The sequence below is a fragment of the Emydura macquarii genome, unplaced genomic scaffold, assembly GCF_026122565.2.
Source record: "Emydura macquarii macquarii isolate MOO-44397 ecotype Brisbane River unplaced genomic scaffold, CSIRO-AGI_Emac_v2 contig_1644, whole genome shotgun sequence".
NCBI classification, from domain to species: Eukaryota; Metazoa; Chordata; order Testudines; family Chelidae; genus Emydura; species Emydura macquarii.
In genome coordinates this window covers 19,633,641-19,656,569 of record NW_027131781.1, presented here as the reverse complement: position 1 = coordinate 19,656,569, position 22,929 = coordinate 19,633,641, and the positions used below count along the sequence as shown (strand labels likewise).

Genomic DNA, 22,929 nt, shown 5'->3' with positions numbered 1-22,929 from the left:
ACACCAGTAAGTAGTTTATGTGCATTTCTATTGGCTATGCAGATGCATACAACACATCCCAGATATAGGTTATCTATACCGTCGCAAAAAAAGTTTGTGCCTCAGCCACGTTCTCCATTACTTATCTAAGCCACATAGAAAGTAAAATGTGCCCCTGTTGAGCCCAACCCTGCTCAAGCAGGGCAGGATAGTTCAGGGCAGCCAACAGAAGGGTGATAGGACAGCAAGGGAAGAACTGTCTGTCTGTTCCTCTGAGTTAGATCAGAGACGTTCTTGGTGAGGTGGTGATCAGGTCAGTAGCCCGGACTCTGCCCTCATGCTCTCTTGAGTACTAGTCTGTGATCTGCATTACTGCTCCACTAGGGAAGAGAACTGGGGGAGGACTGGAAGTTGCCCCCTCCTCTCCTCTCCCTTGCAATGGAAGTATTGTGGGGGCTGATCTATGAATCTGTCCCCTGCACATTGTTCTTAAGTAGACTGTCTCGTGCTCAGGCCAGGTCAGGCTCATACCTGCTGGAGGCCAGATTGGGATCCAGGGGGCTGGAGTGGTCAACACAACACCTGGGACTGGGCTGGGGAGCAAGTAGAAATTGGGTAGGAATCAATCAGGTCAGGGCTGGGAGCACCTACTATTGATGAGAAACTTGCTAATTGCTGGGACACCCTTTCCCTTGCTGAGTCTCAGTAGCTCCCCTCGCCATACCATACATAGCACCCACCTTGACCCCTGACTTCCTTCCATTCCCCTGACTCTCCTCAATCCCCATGCTTAGTATGGTGTTTAGGTTTCACTATGCACTTCTTTCCCCCCCCCCGTCCCCTCTATTCAAAGTGGGCTTCTGCCACGCCTCTGGGGAGTGGGGAAGGGTTAAGGGAAGCAGTTCTCCTTCTCTTAGCATGACAGCGTAGCAAGATTCTGTGTGTCTGTGTGTGTGTGTCCATCTGTCCGTCCGTCTGGATCACTGATTCAATCTCCTTGGCCATGTTCATTCTACTTGAGATGCTGAGCTAGAGTCAGTAATTAAATCCTGAGGGGCTTAGGGCTTGGGTTTTCAATTTTAATGGTTAAAAAGCAAACATAATACTGTTATGATCAAATGTCTGTTTGTCAAAAAACAGCACATGATCCAATCTCTGTGTTTATATAGACCCAGCTTAGGCACCCTAGGGTTCAACCCTTCACCTATAGGTGCAGTGGAAGCATGATCATGATTCATTTGGGTACTGGCAGAATTCCATAATGTATTAAATATTTTTCTAAAAAATGAATTCAAATTCCCCATTGATTGCTGAAATGGCTGTGACATTCCCCAGAGTATAATCTGGACTGTTAAACAGCTATGTTTCCTCAATTCCCCAAGCTGGGGTACTCTTTACACCGCTTTGCTGTGAGAACAACCACTCCTGGTCCTGTCACACACAACCTCTGGCATGAAAAATAATTCCCAGATGAGTTACATGAATACTCTGGCCAGTCACTCATGAATTACATACAGGGCAACACCAGCAAATTCCCAGTCCCAGATGTTCCCCAGAAATGTGTGTCCGTATGGCCCAGATCTCTTCTTCTGGACAATAAAAGTTCATAGAAAGTCCATCATTTCATCAATAGAAAATGATATGCACCAATGCTGTTATCTCAAGTAGAAGTTTCTAAATACTTCAGTCCAAACACATACTGGTTTAGTTAAAACATAAAACAAGTTTATTAACAACAGAAAGACAGATTTTAAGTGATTACAAGTAATGAGGCATAAAGTTAGAATTGGTTGCAAGGAAAATAAAAGATAATAAGCAAACTAATAGCTAACTTAGCAAGCTAAATGGATTCAAAGCAAAGATTTTATCTCACCATAGGCTTACAGCAGTCTGTTTTGGCTGAAAAGTCTCTCAGCCAGGACCGCTCCCCGCCCTTCAATGATGCTTCCTTTATCTTTCAAGTATTGTAGCTGCTGTGAGTAGAGATAAGGGATGAAGGAGAGAGGTGTATTGGAGGCCTCTATTTGTCATTCTTATACCCTTCTCCTCTCTTTGAGGATTACCTCCAGCTGGGGTGCAGGTGACAGCCAGTCTGTTTATATGTTCCATTGTAAATATGTAAAGTTTTTGCTCACACCCTTCTTTTTGCCAGAGAATGGCCGCCTAACCAGGTAATATTTCATGATAGTCCATTTGATTGTGCTGATACTGAAGCCCTCGCCAGGCGTGGCTTCTATCTCTGAAGAACTGGTTTGGGTCTGTCTTTCTGACTCTGGAACATGTTACAGCAATGTTATAAAGTAGAATCTTATAACTTCACATACAATGTTGATACACATATTTTACTAGGACAATAATATTCAGCAGACTGAGTTTTCACATGATACCTCACAAGACATACTTTGTACAAAATGTATCATAGCTCTGTAAAAAGGATGAACATAGGGTGCAGTCTGTCACAAAGGCTATTTTACTTATTTAAAAATGTAATTAGCAATGTACAGCTCTGTAGCCTTTGTCTGCCTTAGAGAGTCACCCTGATTCTAGCTGTCATTGGCCAGCCACTGATGATGTTTGCACTGGTGCTGCTACAAGTATTGAGAAGGCAAGCCGAACTTGCACTGGTGTAGTTTACCCTAGTTTCAAGGAAGGCTATAGCAGCTCTAGTTTGCTGGAATTGGGGCAAATTCCTATTGTAACCAATGCTTGGTTTTAGGCACATCGGTAGGGTACAGTAACACAACTTTCACCACTACTGTTAATTGCTGTACCTTTGATGTGGGTGAACAGAAGTCTTTAACCTTTGGGACTCTAAATCCTGAATCTTTTCTAAGCATTCATTTACACACAAACATTTTCTCAAAAGAATGAGCTGTAGTGACTATAATAGGGATGCTATAGTTTTGCAGCACAGTGGAAAGGGTGTATTCAGGATTTTAATTCCTAATATATTGTTTTAATGAAAATTATCCCATGCTGTTGAGACCTTTTTAACAATCCTTCCTTCTCTTTGATTGCTGGTGCATTTTAGCTTCCTAGTCTCAAAGCAGTACAGAATGTCAATTTCTAGTTACAAGGAGATTACCAGCCCCCTAGATATTTGCAACCTGATAACTAAACTGACTTCCTCAAAGAGGTTACACATATCTTACTAAACAGTGAATGCCCCATGTCACATCACAATTGTGTACAAAAACACAGTAAAGAGAAAGAAACACAAAATTAATGTTGCTAACATCTACAATATGTTGAAAAAATCCTATCTCATAGTTTAGATGTTGAGTCTGAGCCAGCTTCACTGCGGTTAGATCTTGCATTGACTTCATAGGTGCAGATTCAATGTGCCTACTCTCATTGAAATCAATGGGAGTTTTGCACTGATTTTCAGTGGCAGCTAAAACATGAGGGATTATTCTGTGGATAATATTCATCTGGGAGTGTAAGGATGATGCAAGCCCTTCCATGCCATTTAAGTCCAGAAGAGGATTCCATGGGCTAGGCAGCTGTGTGTTGTGCATAGGATGACCAGATAGCAAGTGTGAAAGATCAGGATGGGGTGGGCAATATGAGCCTATATAAGATAAAGCCCCAAATATCAGGACTGTCCCTATAAAATCGGGACATCTGGTCACCCTAGTTGTGCACCATCTACCCACCATACATAGAATCATAGAGGATTAGGGTTGGAAGGGACCTCAGGAGGTCATCTAGTCCAACCCCATGCTCAAAGCAGGACCAACCCCAACTAAATTGCTATAGAAAAGGTCTCCTCTTACCGGCATGAAAGGCTATTGGGAGACAAACTGGAGGGTATTCGTGAGGGAAGGGGCTGTAGATCTGGATTTGTGGTATCTGGTGGCCCCAGTACCTAAGCAAATAGTGTGAAAGATCTGCAGATGCTACTCCAGCATGTAGGCTGCAATAATGATGGATTCCACATTTCCAGATATCTTCCACCTGTATAGGGCCTGATCCAAAGCCCACTGAACTCAGTGTAGGTCTTTCCATTGATTTTGATGGGCCTTAGATCAGCCCATAAAGCCCAAATTCTTGTGTTTTAGGCGGGTGAGCAGAGTTCACGCTACATGATGATGTTCAAGATAAAGTGAATGACAGAAGCACTAAAATCAAAACTGAAGCAAGCTTTTAGAGTTCATAATGATTTTTTCCCTGAGACATAAAAATAAACTAGATAATGCATCAGAATAAAATGCAGTGCAACGTATTGGGGGATAGTTTTGGAGCAATAGAAGAACAGGAGAAAGCTGGCCAGTGATGTAGAATATGTTGGGGAACTGTCTTGTGAAAACATAACTTTTTTTATAGACAAATCTGTCATGGAAAGGAAATGTAAAGAAAATTATTACATCATGCAATACAGGCTGTGATTAATCTAAGAATAAGGAGTCAGAGAAGATAGTGAAATTTATTTTAAAGGGGGTCTGTATAAATCATACAAAGCCTTTTGACCTGTTTTACATCCTGGATACTAAATCTTTACTATAAAAACATCCTGTGGAAATTGCAACATCCTTTTCTTTTTTCCCTGAAGATTGCTGTTTCTTCTATGTTCCATTTTTAAAGTATTACTGAAGTGTTGGTGAGTTACTTCTTCCATGTTCCTTTCTGAAAAATAAACCCCAGAGGACAAATTCATTTCTGGCATAATGACATGGACTTTATATCATGGATTAATTTGACCTGTGATTGTAATAGTTTCTGATTAAGACTTTAGTTTTTTTAAATGATTAAGTACATAGTTGTTCAACCATTTTGCACATAGGGTTATTGTAAAGGAGGTAATTGAACATGAAAATGGACTGTTCTAGCCATTTGTACATGCAAGTGCACATACAGTTGTATTAATTTGCATGCACAAATTAGGTGAACAATTGCATGTCTGTTTTAAAAAACAAGCTTTTGCTGTTCAGTATTTGCCATTTAGATTGTTTTTCAGACCTGAAGCTTTCCTTTGATGAATAACAATCCCTGAAATAAATTGTGTGCATAAGATATATGCAAAACTAAACAGACAAGAGACAGACATTAACTTAATAATAGGGCAGCATTTGTCAAGCAAACTAAAATAGCTGTCGCCACTTTAATCCTCCTACATTTATTTAAGTAGACTAAGTATGTCTAAAAAAATCTATAGTAATTCTGAAACAAGGGGAAGAGAATTCTGAAACTGCAGCTAAGTATAGTGAATTCTGTAGCTCATCTGTGGCAGTCAAAGCTTGGAGCTGTCTGAAGCGCTATCCAAACCCTCACAGAATGAATCGTTAGCTGACAATTCCAGGAGTATCTGGCTTTTCACAACTCTGTTGACATGAAATCATTTACTATCTCCCTATCTTGGATGTAGGGGGACTGGGAAGGAAGGAAAAAGAGGAAAACCCCATGTTTCTGTAGTCTTTCTATTGAATCACTGACATAGGAGAACATTTATTTTAAACGTGCTCTTCAGTGAGCTTCCATATATTTTAACTTCATCACTTAAATCTCCCTGATAATATGGTGAAGGAAGGATTTCTTTGTCTTTGAAGGGCTTTTAAAAATTGTAGCAACAATTTTACTAGAATAAAATTGCTATTGGCCAATCAGTTAACTCGATGATGGAATCTGGTATACTGAAAAGGAGTAACTAACAAGATTTCATCCAATCAGAAACTTGTGCATATATTAATATAATATAAATTTGCACTTTTACCATAATACTTTTTAATTAGTTGAAGCATGGAACAAATCTAGTCTCTAAATCCATCAGAATACAGTGTTTCAATAATAGTAGAGTGAGCAATTGCCCATCTCTTGGACCACTATCCATCCCACTTACATTTACATGATTCAGTATTTGGTATAATTGGAATAAAACAGTCACAGGATTAATGGCTTCTTCTCTGAAAATAAACATCCCTGCTTCTCCTTAATGTTTATTGAAACTGAAACTTATAATTACATAATGGCCAAATGGATTTTTTAAAACATGTTTAAAAAACAAAGCAAAAACAAAAAATCCAAAACCATTCACTCTGAATATGGGATCTCATATGCCAAGTTTTAGCTTGAAGTATATATTTTTCAGCCAAAATTTTATAGGCCCCTGAATGTATGAGTGTATGATAGAAACAGCTGCTTGGCTGTAACTATAATTATAGTGGTTCAGTCACATCTTCCATTTTATACATTAAATGCCCCGATAGGAGTAAAGCCATCAGTAGTAAGGAGCCTTCTGGAGAGAGCAGTAAAATAATGTTCAACTAATGCATTTAAAAGATTTGATCATTCACTGAAGCTCAATGGAGACCTGAAGTGATAACTAGAAAAAGGCACACAAAAGAAATGTACTAAAACTTTAACCATGCTGAAAACACAGAACTATCTGTCCCTCTCTAGATTGCATCAGGCAGAAGTATAACCAGACTTCTCAAAAGGGAGGAGAGGGATGTGGAGTAGGTATCTTCTATAGCAGTAAAAAAGCACAGATTATTCTTAAATAAATCTAAGAAAACTCTCCTTCCACTAAACTTTTTGTCTGCTTTATTTTTGTATCGACTGTGATGTCAAAACAAACTTCAGAGAATAACTAGGAGGAATGAAAATACACAATGTACAGTGAAGCGGGATCACACAGATCACATGAACACTAGTAAAACAACAGAACCGCTTTCCAGAAGTGAAATCAAAGGCTTCATAGTCAAGCGCATACTAAAACGGACCCATTCATCTAATCATATTTTCTTCTCTGTCAGTGCAACAAGAAAACTGCCCAGTACAAGAAAACCACATTTTACATATTAACACTTCTACTCTTTTTGGAAAAGTGCTAGCGGGTCTGATTCCTGACCAAGCAGAGTGAAGATTCAGGGCCAGTTTCTGTCTCATTTAAATGTAGAGTAACACCACTGAAGTTGGGAGAATATGCTGGAGTTACACTGGTGTATCTGAGCCTCAAGAGTAAGATAAAGCACCAAAACATCCAGAAGATAAAAGAACGACAGAGTGTTAGAGGCAAGAATTAACTCATATGCACAATCCTTTGTAGTCCTTATTTAGGATTAGATTCAGTAGAGCATACCTATTCAGGAACTTAGCACTGAAGCAGGACGCACTTAGGTCTGTGTTTATGTTCCACTGATGTCAGTAGAATTAAGCATAGGGTTAAAATTGAGCATGTACTTAAAGCTCTCCTGCACTAGGTAGGAGTTAAGCACATACTTCAGTGCTTCCCTGAACTGGGGCCTACTCCTGTCCCATGCAAAAGAGCCACTGAAGTCGATAAGACAAAAATGGTGGGCTAAGGGCAACAGGGTGAAATCTTGGCCCCACTAAAGTCAATGGTGAACCTTCCATTGGTTTCAGTTGGGCCAGGATTTCACCAAGAGCGTTAAAGTCTAGAACACCATGATGGCAGTTTTGCCTGAATAAGAACTGAGCAGAGACTGCAAGACTATACCTCTAGTCTATAAAACTATGTTCCTTTTAAAACCCTTTAAAAATCTCTAACAAGTGTGGAGGGAGGCCAACAGCAATTACATCAGGAAGAGAAAGGAAGGATGGCCTTGCACCTGAAGTACTAGCTTGGGCTGCTGGAGATTTGTGTTCAATTCCCCACTCTACCACAGGCTTCCCCGTGACCTTTACCAAGTCACTTAACGTGTCTATCCGTTAGATCCCCCTCTGTAATAGCTGGATAATAATTCTTTTTTCCCATCCTTTTGTTTGATTTGGCTATTTAGATTGCAGGTTCTCTAGGGAAAGACTGCCTAGCACAATGGGGTCCTGTTCTTGCTTGTGGCTTCTAGCTGTTACTGTGAAACAAATAACAATTAAAATAGGCTAATATTGTGTGTACTGCTTTATGCAGTTCTGTAACTGCAACTCCGGCAGGGCTGCAATCTCCCTCTTGTTCCCCTGCATGGCACTCTGTAAGCTGAGAATGTCAATCAGGCTGAAGAAAGAGCACAGTGAGTTTGCGTCTGCATATTGTAAATGCAGGATTGGGGGAAGAGGAGACATTGGTTATTTTTGCTTGGGACACTATTCAGTGCTTGAACCTAGGTCTCCAGAAATTTAAGGGTAGTGGTTAAATTTTTTTTTAATCTTTTTCAATTTCATGGAACTGGTAAATGGTTATTAGGTAATTTAATAGATCATATGGGGCCTTTAAAGAATGGCTTTTAATTCACCTATTAAGTTAGAATCTAATTTTATCTCAAATAGCTTTTTACAATGTCACACTATTCACACTATTCCTGAGGGATTCCAGATTCACTGTAACAGTCTGAATAAATATATATGTTTCCGATCATATATAACACATTGTTATTTGCACTTCTGGTGAAGGGGTGGAATTATATGAACAAATTCCTGATTAACATAATTTTAATCAAAGTAACATGAGCCATCTCCATTGTCACTCTCCATCAGTTAGTTACAACAATTCACCCGTACCTTCCATCCATCCATAGGCAGCCTGGTGCCCCTACACATTTGTTTATTTTAATATTCTTTGTGATTTGTGATCTCTAGATCAGAAACTAGAATGGCACTCAGGGGATATGCAACAGGTTCTGGAGAAAAAGAGAAAGTATTAATACTTTTTAACAGGGCTAATGTGCTGAAGATTCCCCAAAAAGGCCCTGACTCATACGCTTAGCTATATGCATGGGTTTAATCCAATGCATAGTATCAAGCACATGCCTAAGAATTCACAAGGATCAGGGACAAACATTGCTTCTGCCCCGTGCAGTGAACAACCCAAAAACTTGTGCCTAGGATACAACAGAAAACCTTTTCTGAGAGCTGTATATTTTTCATGATTATAAGGAATTGTAGGGCCCGTAACCGTTTTGACAAAATTTACAATGACAACAATAGTGCCTTGTACTTATATAGTACCTTTCCTCTGAGCAACTCAAAATGCTTTGCAAACTTGAATTAGTTCCTTTAGTATTCCTAAGTACTTAGTATCTCCTAAGTAGATAAGCATTGTTGTTCCCATTTTAGCAGTGAGTGCAATGAAGAATAGAACAACAAGAACATTTATCAGTGGTTTTTAAAATGTTTTGCCACTTCCACACAGGCCAGGGTACCTGGAATGGTTTGTTATTGATTTCCCAAATGTCTGTCTTTCTTTTTTTCAGCTGTTATTCACCAGGAAAAAATGATTGGTTCTAGCTTTGCCAAAAGAAGGTGCTGATGAGTGTGTGACACAAGCCATGCCTTTTAGAACTGAAATGAGCAAGATGCAGCAGAAGAAAAATCATGAACCTTCAAGTGTCATGTCCTTTCAAGTGTCTTTCTTCCTCATTCATTTGCTTGGGTAAATATGCATGTTGTGATCACACACCTAAATCCTTTTGATGGTAAGCAATAGCCTTCTGAAACAGACTTTCCCCACCTCTCTCTTTGGCACTGCTCATTGAAACATGCATCCTCCCATCCTTCAAAATGTCCAGGTTGCACAAGGCACAGCATGACTGCAGTGCCCGGCACAATGCTGTACATCTCTTCATTCATTTTAAGACAGTGAGTTTGCAATTTTATGATCTGTTACTAACTGAAGTAGCAAGTTTCCAAGTTACTGTTTGATCATCGTGTAAAAACAGAAAGAAACCCGCTCTCAAGTGTTCAGTTTTAAATAGTTCCTTAAAAACCCAGCCTCTGAGATTCGGACACATGGTGTTTCTGGAAGAATTAGAATCATAGATAATTAAGTCTTTACCCTAACTTGGTTTGAAAAAGCATTACCTGTTGCCAGTTGAGCTGAGGACTTCAGAAGACGGAGTTACCAGCTGTAAGTGTTGTGACAGTAGCTAGCACCTATCCTCTCTTCCCAGGAAACGCTAAAGACTATCAACTCAGAAGGTTGCATCTAAGCAGTTTTTAATGAGTACACACAAACATTTTGAAAGGGAATGGGATGATTCAGGGTACTTGTAATAGGATCTAAAGATTCTGAGCTTAAGTCATCTGTTCAAATCCAACTATGACCAATAGTGACTGAAACCTATTGCGTGAGCTGTACAAAAAACTTTTGAAACACTCTGTGAATCTAGTCAGAATTCAAGGCTGTTATGACTTAAAAAAATGGACAGAATTTTGCTAAATTTAATTTTTTTTTTAAATGAAGTCCATTTTCAGTGCAAATGAGGCCATTCTCTGAACAAAAACAGCTTTCACATCACAACATTCAACATGTTAACTTTTCACATTGGTTTTTTATGTGAAAATAGCAACTTCATCAAATTTGCAAAGGAGATGGATTTTTGAAGGTGCAGAACACACATGAAACAAAATAGAGAAAATGTTCATGAGGAATTTTTGACTTGTGCACTGTGAATTGTACACAGCTCAGGCTGCTAGCTCCGATTGGTTGTTTGGCCTACGGGAAGTGAATCTGTATTCTCAGTCCAGTTCCCAGTGAAAAGGTCTGTGTTACTGAAACCACCACTACATTTACCACCACAGCTGGCTGCCTTAGCAGAGATACCAGAGACTGGATGAGTCAGAGTAATTCAATTTCCATCTCACTCCCAGTGGGGATCCCTCAAGGTTAGTGTGGAGGCACATTGGCAGAATGGGGAAGGGGCGAAGTAACAACTTATAGTGCTGCTACCCATGCAGTGCTTAATCTGTGGATAAAGAGAGAACTTCCCATGTCAGGACTTTCAATTTGGGACTATACTAAGGTGGTGCCAATACAGCAAAACACTTCAGCACATATGTTAAGCATATGAGTGACTTTAATATTAAACACATGCTTTGTTGGATTAGGACTTAAATTTGCATCAATTAATAAATAACCATTAAAATGCTAACAAAATAAATATTTATATTTGAGGACTGTGTTTCTAAAATATCTGCATTAAATTACATATGCAAAAATGTATTATTACTATTCATATCATGGTAGCACCTAGTTAGCCCCCCTACACACACATAGCAGGAAACAGTCCTTGCATGAATTGCTTACAATCTAAAAAGGCAACAGAGAAAATGTGTCATTACAAACGGAGGCAGAGTGGCAAAGTGACTTAACTAAGGTCACATTGCAGATCTGTAGCAGAATCAGGATTAGCATGCAGGTCTCTTGACTCCTAGTCCAGTGCCCTATCTACTGGGCCACATTGCCTCCCATGTGTTTCTCATTTGTTCCTGTAGTTACCTTGATAATACAGGTAACAGCATGTGCAGAGTTGAGGAAATGAGAACACAAGATCTTGTAAAGTCCCAAATAACTGTTATCAAGTATTTTCTGAAAAACCTAAAAATGCTTACTTATTGTTACACACATTGCACACATTCATGGACCTTCTTTCATTCCACAGGTTGAAAATGTTATAAAAGTCCAAAAAGTACACTGTAGAAATATTAATTGACTTATTTCTTTAAAGCACCAAAAGGTATGGTAGGCACTTTACAGTAAAGATAAACACATAGCTGCTTCTCCCATAGACTTACAATCTAATTTTAAACACGACGCAAGAAAAGGGTGATAAGAGTCCAAAGAGAATTCAAATTATGGATGTGGGTGTAGATTTTCAAAGCCAAGTAGGGGATTTAATCACACAAATTGTCACTAAATCTCCTAGTCAGCTTTGAAAATTTCTGCCTTAGTATCCATTTTGTTTGAATGAAGTTACGGGGGCCCAGAGCTTGGTTCCTCTCTGTCCACTCCAGCAGAGCAGAGTGGGTGGAAAGATGTCTGATATAGCCAGCTGGGGATTTCTGTTGTGTAGGGGAAATCACTGAGTGACATTACGTTAGCATAGCCAGTGATCTAACTCACTCAGGTGTGCACCAAAGAATGCTCTCCTGCCACAGCATTTCAGTCCTTTTCCTTAAGAGTTTTGGTTTTATTTCTTAAAATACAACTATTGAACACAAATGCAACATATCAGTCAGGTTACCCCTGCCCCGCACACCCTCACAGGTTTTCTGCAGGAGCCTATCTATGCTTAGCAGGACTATGCTTGGTGGGTAATTTGCCTGGGTGCTAAGGCAAATTTCCCTGATCCCTTCTCCTTGCTAGCCTTCTCCGAGCGGGATTAGGCTCTGCAGGTCATCTACCTGTGAGTCATTTGTACACTGGGTTCCTTCCCTTGCTTTAGGGTCTCCTGCCGGAATCTATTCACTCCACTCCCTACAGCTCTTCCTATAACAATATGAAAGTGTTAATAGACACTTTCAGGCAGCATACTGTGTCCTGGGGGGAAGGGAGGGAGGGAGAACTGTTTGGAATCGATACCTCCTGGGGAACTGTGTGAGAAGCCATGAGGCTGAAGAAGCCATGTTATAAGCAGGCACAATGAATCTGGAGTTTGTTAATTAACCCTGTGTCAGAGTGAGATCTTATATGCTAGATGATCTGGACACAACAAAGCATAAAACATGGTGGCAGTGGTAATTGAATTCTAGACAGCAGGAAAGACCATTCAAAGCTGCATTGCAGAAAGCAGAATACTTCTGTGAGTACATGGTTTGTTTTACAAGACAAGAGTGATAATAGAAAATGGAGGGGCTGAAGCCTCCAAGGTCATTAAACCTGCAAGCTTAGAATTTAGCTGAGGCATGTAAGAGCGGGAAAGAGGAATTTAACCTCAATGTCGATACTGTAGTGCAAGTAAAGAGGATGCTGTGGAAATAAAACTATTTTTTACCACCTGATTGGAGAAAGGGGAAGTGAGATAAGTGAGACTTTGTGCACAGAAAGTCCCTGTGCTCTACATAACTTTGAAGCAATAATGGGCTGTTTTGACACTCACTGTAACCCCAAGAAGAATGAAAGTGGTGGAAAGATATAATTTCTTTACTCAGGATCAAGCAGCTGGAAAGGATATAGATGAATGCAGCACCAATGTAAAAGTTCTAGCGGCCGGTTGAACTTTTGGAAATATTAAAGATCCATTGATAAGAGATCAGACAGTGTGTGGGACACAAGACTTGCAAGTACAGGAGTGGTTGCTGAGGAAAACTGACTTAACTTTGGGGAAAGCTTGGAGATATACAAGGCTGCAGAGCGATCCAAAGAGATGAGTAGAATCCTGGAAGTGAAGTCAGCAGAAACTGTCCACACAATATATCAGAATATGAAATCAAAACCAGATACAAGATCAGTAGATGACAATGGTACAGACACATGCAAATACTGTGCAAGAAAACATGTAAGACAGAAGAGTGTCTGGCTTATGGGGAAAAATGCCATATCTGTGACAAATGTAATCATTTTGAAGCCAAGTGTTTGTCCAGAGAAGAGAAAAACAAATCCAAGGTACACACAGTAACTGAAGAGAGAAACAGTGGATATGAGGACATTATCTGGGATGCCGAACAGCTGGTAAACACAATGAAAGAAGACCCTAGTAAACATCAGGAACAGTTGTATGGCAGCCTTGTAACTTGGGAAGAAAGTGATATGATTTTAGTGGGATTGTGGTGCAAGTTGTGAGAGACTATATAATGGCAAGGAATGAATGAGCAATTAAGGGCGTTTATGGAAAAGTGTGATGTCTGCAGATCCTGGGAAGACAGACAACCAAAAGAGACTCTGTGACAACACAAAGTTCAGAAAGGTGGGAGAGGATTTGTTTACCTTTAGAGACAAAGGGTATATGATCATTGTAGACTGTTTTTCCAATTTCTGGGAGATAGACTATTTACCAGACACAGGATCCAGACACAGGAAATGGAAGATAAAAATCACACTTTGTTCAGATAACAGACCACACTTTATTTCAGGAGAATTCCGAAAGTTCAGTAAGGACTGAGATTTTGATCACATAACATATTCACCAGAGTATCCTCAAAGCAATGGTAAAGTGGAATCATCTGTTTTAAAAAAAAGACAAAACCAAGAAACTGTTGAAAAAAACAAAAACAGCAGAGCAGTGATATCTGCCAGATCTGGAGCCAGGTGACAAAGTGCATATACAACCATTAACAAAAAAAGGATAAGTTCTGGCACAAAGCTACAGTGATACAACCAGGAAACCAAAGAGCATACCAAGTGCGAATGGACAGATAGTGAGGCAAAACCGTAGGCACCTCAGAAAAATATAAGAAACTTCTAAGGACAGGACGGACAACACGTCTTAGGATTCTACAGCAGGAGTATCCCCAGCTACAGTGTTAAAAGTGGACAATGTCAGGGGCATACCAGAGGACAGACAGGAGGAAGAAAATGTTTTGAGGGACACTCTAGCAACACCAAGCCTAGAGACTTTTAGCTGACCAAAGGGGAGGAAGACAGCACCAAAGAGACTCCAGTAAAGCACATGGTTTTAGCGGAGAGTGGATTCTTAAAAGACCTGCTCACCTGAGGGATTTTGTGTGATGGACTTCCAAGTTGTTACAATTTTATACAAATTGTTACAATTTTAGACAAACTGATGAACATGGTAACTGCAAGAATAGTCAGCATCTGAAAGGAATATTAGGTTATGTTATCAGTTATTTCTGGGGTATATGATTGTTTGTTTTAAAAGAGAAGGAATGTAACGATATGAAAGTGTTAGCAGACACTTTCAGGCAGCATACTGGTTCCGGGGGGGGAGGATTGTTTGGACGCAACAGCTCCTGGAGAACTGTGTGAGAAGCCATGCAGCTGAAGAAACTATGTTGTAAGCAGCCACAAACAAGCTGGGATTTTTTAATTAACCCTGTGTCAGTGTGAGCTCTCATACGGCAGGTGATCCAGACACAACAAAGCATAAACACACTTCCTAACAACTGAGGCCGAGATTCATAGAAGTATGTAGGCATGTAAACCCCATATTTATGTGCTTAAGTCCCAGTTTTAGGCTTCACAAAACTCCTGCTGGACCCTGTAGGCTTCTAAACTCTGTGGCTACATTTTTGCAGTAAAAAGGTTCTTACATTTCTCTGTTTCTGCCTCTGAGCATGCGCATGGCTACTTATTCTAAGCACCTAGATGTCTAATCTCCCACCTAAACCTCCCAGCAATTCACAAACCAGAGGAAGATAAGTGCTCAGCTGCTTAACTCACCTCTGGGGCCCAATCCACTAGGCATGCTCAGAGGCTGCCTACCAAATCAGGTGAGTTCACAACCAACAGCTGGGGGTCAAGGCCCTCCTTCATACCTTTTAGCCCAGTGGTTAGGGTGCTCATCTGGGATGTGAGAGACTCCAGTTCAAGTCCCCCCTGCACCTGATGAGAAGAAGGGATTTGAACAGGGATCTGCTACCTCCAAGGTGAATACCATAACCTAGCCCCTAGCTGCTCCCAGTATTGGGAGATGGAAAAGTGGAATAATGCTACATCTGCCTTTCCATCTCGTGTGCTGAGTGCACCTCAGAATCTAGCCCATGAAATCTATTTGAAGTGAATGTTTCCAAAATACAACACTGCTGTCTAGAGGGAGTATTTTGGAGGACAAAGATATTATTTATATCTCAGCAATTTTTAAAAAGGTATGTCAGTAATTTTTGCAAACAGTCTGACAGTTACAGTCTGCATTCCTAAGGTGCAAAAGGAGACATTGAAACCCAGTCACTAAATCATTTGAGCTTCTCATAATTCACCAAACCATAGAGATAATTTGCCGCCTTTAAAATCGTATGGCTAAGACTGGGTTATTGTGAGTTTTCTAATATTTTGCACAAAGCAGAACCATCTATTAACCCCCAGAATATGTTCTGATTCCGCAGGCACCTATTTGATTGCAACGTCTTATTTCAAAATGTATAGATGGCTTACAAATATTGCAAACTCATGTTTATCTAATGTTAAGCAAACAAGTTTGAAAAATTCATTTGCTTATACTAATAGAATATAATCCCAAGAATATAAATATTCTTCTTAGAAAATAGAGCTGGGCATGTTTAGCAATATAGTATAGCAATATAGTATAAAACAACCTGTGCAATGTTGTAAGCTGTCTAAAAATTAGAAATGCTGAACCAGAAGAAACTATCTTTGTTTACACATCATGTTGTACTTAATCACATTAGTCTCAAATATGCATTGATGATTTTTGTACTTAAGTTGCCGCTGTTGTTTATTTTTCAATTTCTTCATTAATGCTGGATTCATACTGCATTAGGCAATAATTTGCTGAGGTGTTGGTATATATTTTATTGCAAAAATGTAATCATGGTTGTCAATTATAAAACTGATTGCATTATATGTCTAAGTTACTTCTGCTTCACATCATATAGAAAAAAAAAGGTCTTAACAACAATCCTATAAATAGCATGTTGTACAGAAAAATAAAATTAACATCTAGTTTATTCATTAGTTATACTAACATTAAAAGTATACAGTGATTGACGAAAGCCACCTGCTGTGACAATAGTGTGGTTGCTAATTACAAACAGAGATGTGATTCTGATGGGTCATAACTGGATAAACAAAAGGATCATCTTGTGTTTCAGAGGTGCTTCCAACTCTCCATTATGTGTACTGAGATTTCTTTTCATGTGGCATAAATGTTTTACTGCATAAATTTGGTAGGGCTGTGTAATAGAGTCCTTGGAGGCCAGCTGCCTTGTGGGTAGCACACCCAGTTTCTAATAGCGCCTCCCTTTGGGAAGAAGGGCTTCCTAATCCTTGTATGTGGCCTACCTTCACCTCAGGGGTTTCAACATCCTTGCCCTCTCCTTACTAGAGGGGGGTGGGGTGGAAAGGAGGCTTTTTCCTCTCCTGCAACAAAGGCAGCTGGTAGAGGAGCCTGGGCCATCTCACTCCACTGGGCTCAATGAGAGCCCTGGAATGCCCTTAGAGTTGCCTCCCTAGGTCTCTTCCTGTCTCTCCCATGTCTCCAAGTCCAACATAAGATAGGAAAATTAAAAAAAAGACAACTAAACCATCAGCCCCACCCGGGCTCAGAAGGCAGTCGTCTTTCTCACAGGGAGGCTTCTTTGGCACCTTGTTCAGGAGCCTGCAAGGTAAGTCTGTCCTTCTCCCCCTTTTGGGCTGCATTTTGCTCCCTTTTAAGCTTCTTGTTTAGTTGACGCATGCTCTGCAAGCATGGAGTGGCAAGGCTAGCTGGGCCCACTATTGTTCTTCAGCCTTTATAATGACCTGTACACAAAGATACCTCCTTTTTAAAATCTGAACTCGCAGGACCTCCGAGAGCTAGACAGCACTATGTGCCCTGTTGGAAAGCTGGAAATCTTCACTTTTCAGTGTTATGACTCTTCTGTGGCTAGTTTTCAGGATTACAAATGGTTGTCACTGGCCCGGGATTGAATATTGCCCACCCAGTGCCGCAGACCAGGGTAATTGTGTGTGTTGTAGTATGATCCTGGAGTAGGGTAGAGATGAAAATGTTACTGACTTTAAAAAAAACCAAAACAAATAAACCTGACAGAAGTTGCGGTGAAGTACGACATGCCAGAAGTATCCCAAGGGAAGTAGATTAGTGGGCAGAGTGCAGGGGAAGTAGTCAAAAGTATAAGATAAATGCAATTTATTACATGATCTCACAACATATCATATGGATGTCACCACCCCATGCAATATTTCTTTATGAGCACACACCTATTACATTCATTTAGAAATGACATATGATAAAATCCTAAGGTAGGAACCCATATTCAGTCTCTCTTCAGAATGATACTGCTAACTTCCATCTGTCACTTGACAGCTTTTTTGTATCTTAATTTCAATTTCAGAAATGTTTCTGTCATTCTTATATCTGATATCTTTAACCTCAGCTATGTAGTTCACTGGGTTTATTTTCATCTAATGCAACCTAATGCACCTACTCCAAAAGCAGACATGCTGATCTTGAACAAAGATCTAAACAGATAGCAAGATTGACCTCTGATTACTTAGGTCCGTGTTTTGAAAGGGGTTCGGGTTTAGCTACAGGCCTAACTGTTGATTTGCCTCTGCAAATGCCATTTTTACTTATTGACAGATGGGAGGCCCTGTGAAAATGTGGGCATTTCTGCAAAAGTCTTTCTCCATCAAAGCTAGTATAATGTCCCATGTATATGTTACTGTGATATCATCCATTGCTCCATTTAAATGTTTTGTGTACTTACCACATTTCTAGCTCTAAAGACCAAAGAGAAAGAGGATGTAAATGAGACCAATGTTATCTTATGGCCTCTTGAAAAGGTTTCCAGGTAATGGTACTACAAAGTCCTAGAGAAGCCCCTCTAGAGGAATAAACTAAGCTGGTGTTCGATTCTATGCTGGTTGTCATATGATAGTGTCATTAATGGCTCTGTATTGCTCAAAGAGCTGTTAAAATACATAGAAGTGAGAACTAAATCATTCTGGTGGGGATTTTGAACTTGCACCTACAGGTTCCATGACACATTATACCTTGGCCATGAAGGAATGTCTAAAGTGGCCACAAGTTTTGTGCTGCAGTGACAAACTTCTCCCTTACAAACTTCTCCCTTACAAAACAATGGATTTTAAAGCAAAATGAAAATATTAAAGCATCCGTGGTGGCACACATCAAAGTTGTTCCACTTCTTGCTCTTTATCTCTTAGATTTATCTCATAATTCATATACTCAATACATTCATTGATGAGAAGGGTCATTCAGAGCTCATGGGCAGATGGCTGCTTCCGGTAGGACACTGTAGGCAATGGAGCTGCCTCTTCCTGAGGACTGAAAAGGAAAAGACTTTTGTGAGTGGTTATTATACACATGTGTATACAAAGTGTGGCAATTACATAATACTCCAAGTCTCATCCTACCTACTGTTGGCTTGCTGCTGGCAAAGCAGATGTTGCTCTCAGGTTGTTGCTTGGCTGTTTGTAAATAGTTTCTTTCAGCGGCATTCTCATGAGTCTACACCTTCTCTTTTGCAATTACTTTTTTTTTCTTTTCTAGTCCCTCTTACCTACTGTGACCCCAATTGCTGCAAGATAGAGTTCATTTAAACTTTGGAGTGCCTGTCTGTTCTGACAGTTGTAATTATCTCTGCAGCATTACCACTAATTGCTAATAATTACTATTTCTCTCTTTTTGGATTGGCACAGGTTTAATGGTGTGTGTTTGGATGGTGTATATTGTGTTTCAGCCTCCCTTGTTGCCGTACCTCACCCTTCTGCGTTGACAATCTTGGGTTAGGGTCCCACAAATCAACAGTTTTCATATCGGAAATCACAAATGTTTGTACTGTGAGAGCCACTGAAAAGGAATCAGCTCCAAACAACCCGTATCCCCTGTCAATGGGGAGAGAGGGGGAGTCAATCAAACTGAGAGAGAGAGAATGTCTGGGTTGGTGGCGAACATATTGTGTGAGGCAAAGATTAGTTTGCCCACAGGAGTGTGTACAATTATCTTTTTGTTAGGCATTAATCCTGATAAAGTAATAAGAATAAAATGTAATTTATAAGACAGATGGACAAAAGTGGAGAAAGTAGCAAATCTAGGTGATGAAAGTCTTTGCATTTTGTTATCAAGCCCCTGAGCCAGCCAGACTCCCAGTAAAGAACATTTGTAAGATGACATTAGACGAGGATAGTCTTTTGGTTTAGGCACAAGAGTGGCAGTCAAGAGATCTGGGTTCTTTTACTGGTACTTCCACAGACTTCCTATATAATGTGTCAGGTGCCCCATCTGTAAACTAGGAATAATACTAGGTCATTATGAGGCTTAAATTATTAAAGTCAGTAAATGGTTTGAGCTCCTCAGATGGATGCTGCTGTAGAAGTGTGAAGTTGTTGTTCTGTGCATGGGGTGGGACAATGGGCAGACGTTGCATTTACTGCTGGCTGGAGTGAAAATAAGTATATTTGGCACTTTAAAATAGCCATACTATGGGATTAAAAAAAAAATCCTTCATCCCAAGGATTTTAAAACACTTCAAAGCCTGATGATGACCCTATTATATAAGGGAATGTACTGTATAGAGAACACTTAGCTGATCACTGAAATGCAGTCACCTTTGAGGTTGAATGGTGAAGCTCTTTGACAATGACTAACATTTTTACACAATGCTTTTAATATCAGCCAATAGCCAATTTTGACATGTGAATTATAGACTCTTGAACAACAGCTGTATTATGGATTTGCTGAAAGACCCTTGAGTGTGAAGGTGATACCAAGCAACTTTCAAACATTCTGGGCTTGCTATTTTTATAGTTTCAGAAATAATGGTTCTTGTGCTGTTTCCTTAACAATATTGTTCTGTATTAGAACAAAGTGTAATAACATCTCTACTCAATTCTGAAGGTGGTAAGGCATGAGTGCCTGCAGCATAATTCATGCTATGAGCTCTCTGTCTCTTTATGCTTTTACTGGTCTTAGAGCCAAGTAGAAGCTATTATATCAACTGAGTGACAAAGCACTGGTCTCAACAGTGTTGATCTGAAACAGATGTTGGAGCAGAAAGTCCAGTGGGGTGGTAAAGGAAATTATAGTCTGCATTTAATGTTAATCTACATCATCAGGTAGCACATCTGCTGCTTCCAGGAGACCACATACTTATATTGTACCTTATTAAAAATACAGAGCTGTAGAAAGCACAGCAGGAGGGGTCCTGACTAGAGGTAAGAAGACTTGACTAGATGACCCTTACACCCAGGTGATCCCGAGTTTCCAGAACACCCCTTGGTGCTAGGGGCAGCCAGCCAAATTAGAGCAGTCTTAAGGCTGCTCTAACTTTAACAGGACACTGGCATGGTGCAAAGCAGACCTATGATCAGGAGAACATTATGGTAGCTTAAAAGTCCTTAAGGGCAAATGAGGATTGAGATTTATAATCCTAATGGGGACAAATGCCAAATTTATATATAATGAGCCAAATCTCTGCTTGCTTTAGAGACTGTCCCCCTAAGTTATCAGGGGCTCCAAAATTGCACCCAGTAAAGTCAATTGGAATTTGTCATTGTTTTAATGTCATTGGGATAAGGAGCAGGTACTTTACTTAAAACTGGTTTGAAGAGTTTCCAATCCTCTGTATATTTAGGGCATGTTTCATTCTGTCTCTGAAATACAGTTCCTTAACAACAACAACAACAACAAAGCAGTTAGCATCATATGGTAAATTATTTACCATCTTTCACCAGAATGCATTTAGAACATAATATGGCAACAACAATCCATTACTTCTGAATGTTATTATATGGTCAAAATCACAAGTGATTCCTTCCCATCTCCAGCACCCATCACAATCCTCTGATCTATACATTTAACTTTCTCTATGCCCATTAGTAAGGATGTAATATTTTAGACAGTTATTTTTAGCATAGTTTCCCTGGCAGATTCAGTAGGCAACATCAATACATTGTTGATGATGTGGCAAGACTGATGCAATGATTCCTAAACCAGCCTTAATTAAAGGGTGTCCTCATCTAGCCTTATAATCTAGTGTCAGCAGATGTCACTGAGTGTGGAATTTGCCCCCTGAAGTCTTGTTAATTCATTTGGAGTAAACCAGAAACTAATTGAAACCTGATAGGCAAATCCTTTTCTGGTGTAACTCCACTGAAATAACAGGGATTAATCTGGCTTGAGAGATTTGACCAACAGGACTGGACTCTGGATACACATTTGCATGACAGAAGGAGAAAACCATCCAGGGTACAGGAAATGAGTTGTGAGAGCTATAGTGATATTTTTTCCCTTACATAAGATAATTGACTGAAGTTGTAGAGACCTTTTTCTTTTTTCTAGAAAAACAAATACTCTAAAAGATGTCATTTCTAATTTCCTTCCGAGGGACTCTTACAGCAATTACCTCTGCGTGTGAGTTCCTGTGCTCTCAGTGCCTCCATAGACAGCAGACTTATATTTGAGTGAAAGTCACCACGGTACATCCAGCAGCTTGCAAAAGTACAGTAAACATCCTTCAAACAAATCCTCATGTGCCCTGACTACAAAGTGAATTGAAAGCAATACACGGCAGTAGAAAGAAACCATATTTTCTAGGCAGGATTGTCAATAGATTCCTAGTTTTCTGTTGCATTTGTTCCCACTGAGGCTTCCTACTGCACCCTACTCCCCGCACATCTGCAGCTCATCTGCACTGTGCCTAGACTTGTGACATCTTGGGGGGAAACCCACATCTCAAGGGAAACAGTCTTCCTTTAAAATAACAATAATTAATAATTAATTTAACAATGGCCAATTGTGCGGGGTTGGTAAATGTAATAATTTAAAATATAGTCAATGTAGAAATTAAAAATAGCAAATACTATCTCCTTCCGTTGCACAAGGGAAGCGGGAAGTAGAGTGCAAAAGTAGATTAAAGCAGAGCTTAGAGTTAACTTAAATACTTGAGCCACATTGTGTATTTTTAAACAGAAATCCCCACTGAGATCAGATGATGAAGATTTGTTGGGATAGATTTTCCCCTCCAGAAGGAGTTGCTCTTCTTGACAATAAACAAGAGGCCGAGAAAGACAAAGACGTTCCCATGCAGGAGGTTTGTTATTCTAATGCTGCTCTTACTGTAAATCTTAACTTACATCGGACTTCCCTACTATCATTAGAACAAATTCAGAGGCATATCAAGTATTAATCCATTCTAGCTATCTGGTAACATCCAGAATCTCCATCAGAAAGTAGAGCGCGCTATTTAAGAAAAGGAGGGATTTTAGTCTAAGGAATAAAATAAGCTCTATACATGTGCTATTCTGAAAGTATGTATGTATGTATGTATTTATAAATAAGCTTTTCTGTAGGGTTTTTCACCATAGTACCTGGGCACCTCACACTATTAATGATTTTACCCTGGATAAACCATGTGACTTGGGGAAGTATCACTATCCCCTTTTTATAGATGGGCAACTAAGGCACACAGCACAGTTAAATGACTTGCCCAAGTTCACACAGGAAGTCTGTGTCAGAACTGGGAATTTAAACCCTCATCTCCCAGATCAGTGAATAACCATAAATTCCTCCTTCTTTCTTTGGAAAGATGATTAATGATTTTACAAGGAAAGGGAATTTTTTGTATGACATTTAAGTGGTAACAGAATACATTTCAGACAACTTAATTAGAACTATTGTT

General features: G+C 39.7%; 1 long non-coding RNA gene across 4 annotated transcripts; it reads right to left on the bottom strand.

Moving 5' to 3' along the window:
* Positions 1–4,392: 4,392 nt before the first annotated feature.
* LOC137158356 (uncharacterized) lies at positions 4,393–15,176 on the bottom strand. 4 transcript variants are annotated; one of them, XR_010921385.1, is made up of 3 exons: positions 14,990–15,176; positions 14,300–14,404; positions 4,393–4,605 (listed from the first exon to the last, which is right to left on the bottom strand). It is a non-coding gene; the product is annotated as an uncharacterized lncRNA (long non-coding RNA). The 4 variants fall into 4 exon arrangements; XR_010921387.1 differs by lacking the exon at positions 14,990–15,176 and adding an exon at positions 14,860–14,971; XR_010921388.1 differs by lacking the exon at positions 4,393–4,605 and adding an exon at positions 13,633–13,812.
* Positions 15,177–22,929: the final 7,753 nt, after the last annotated feature.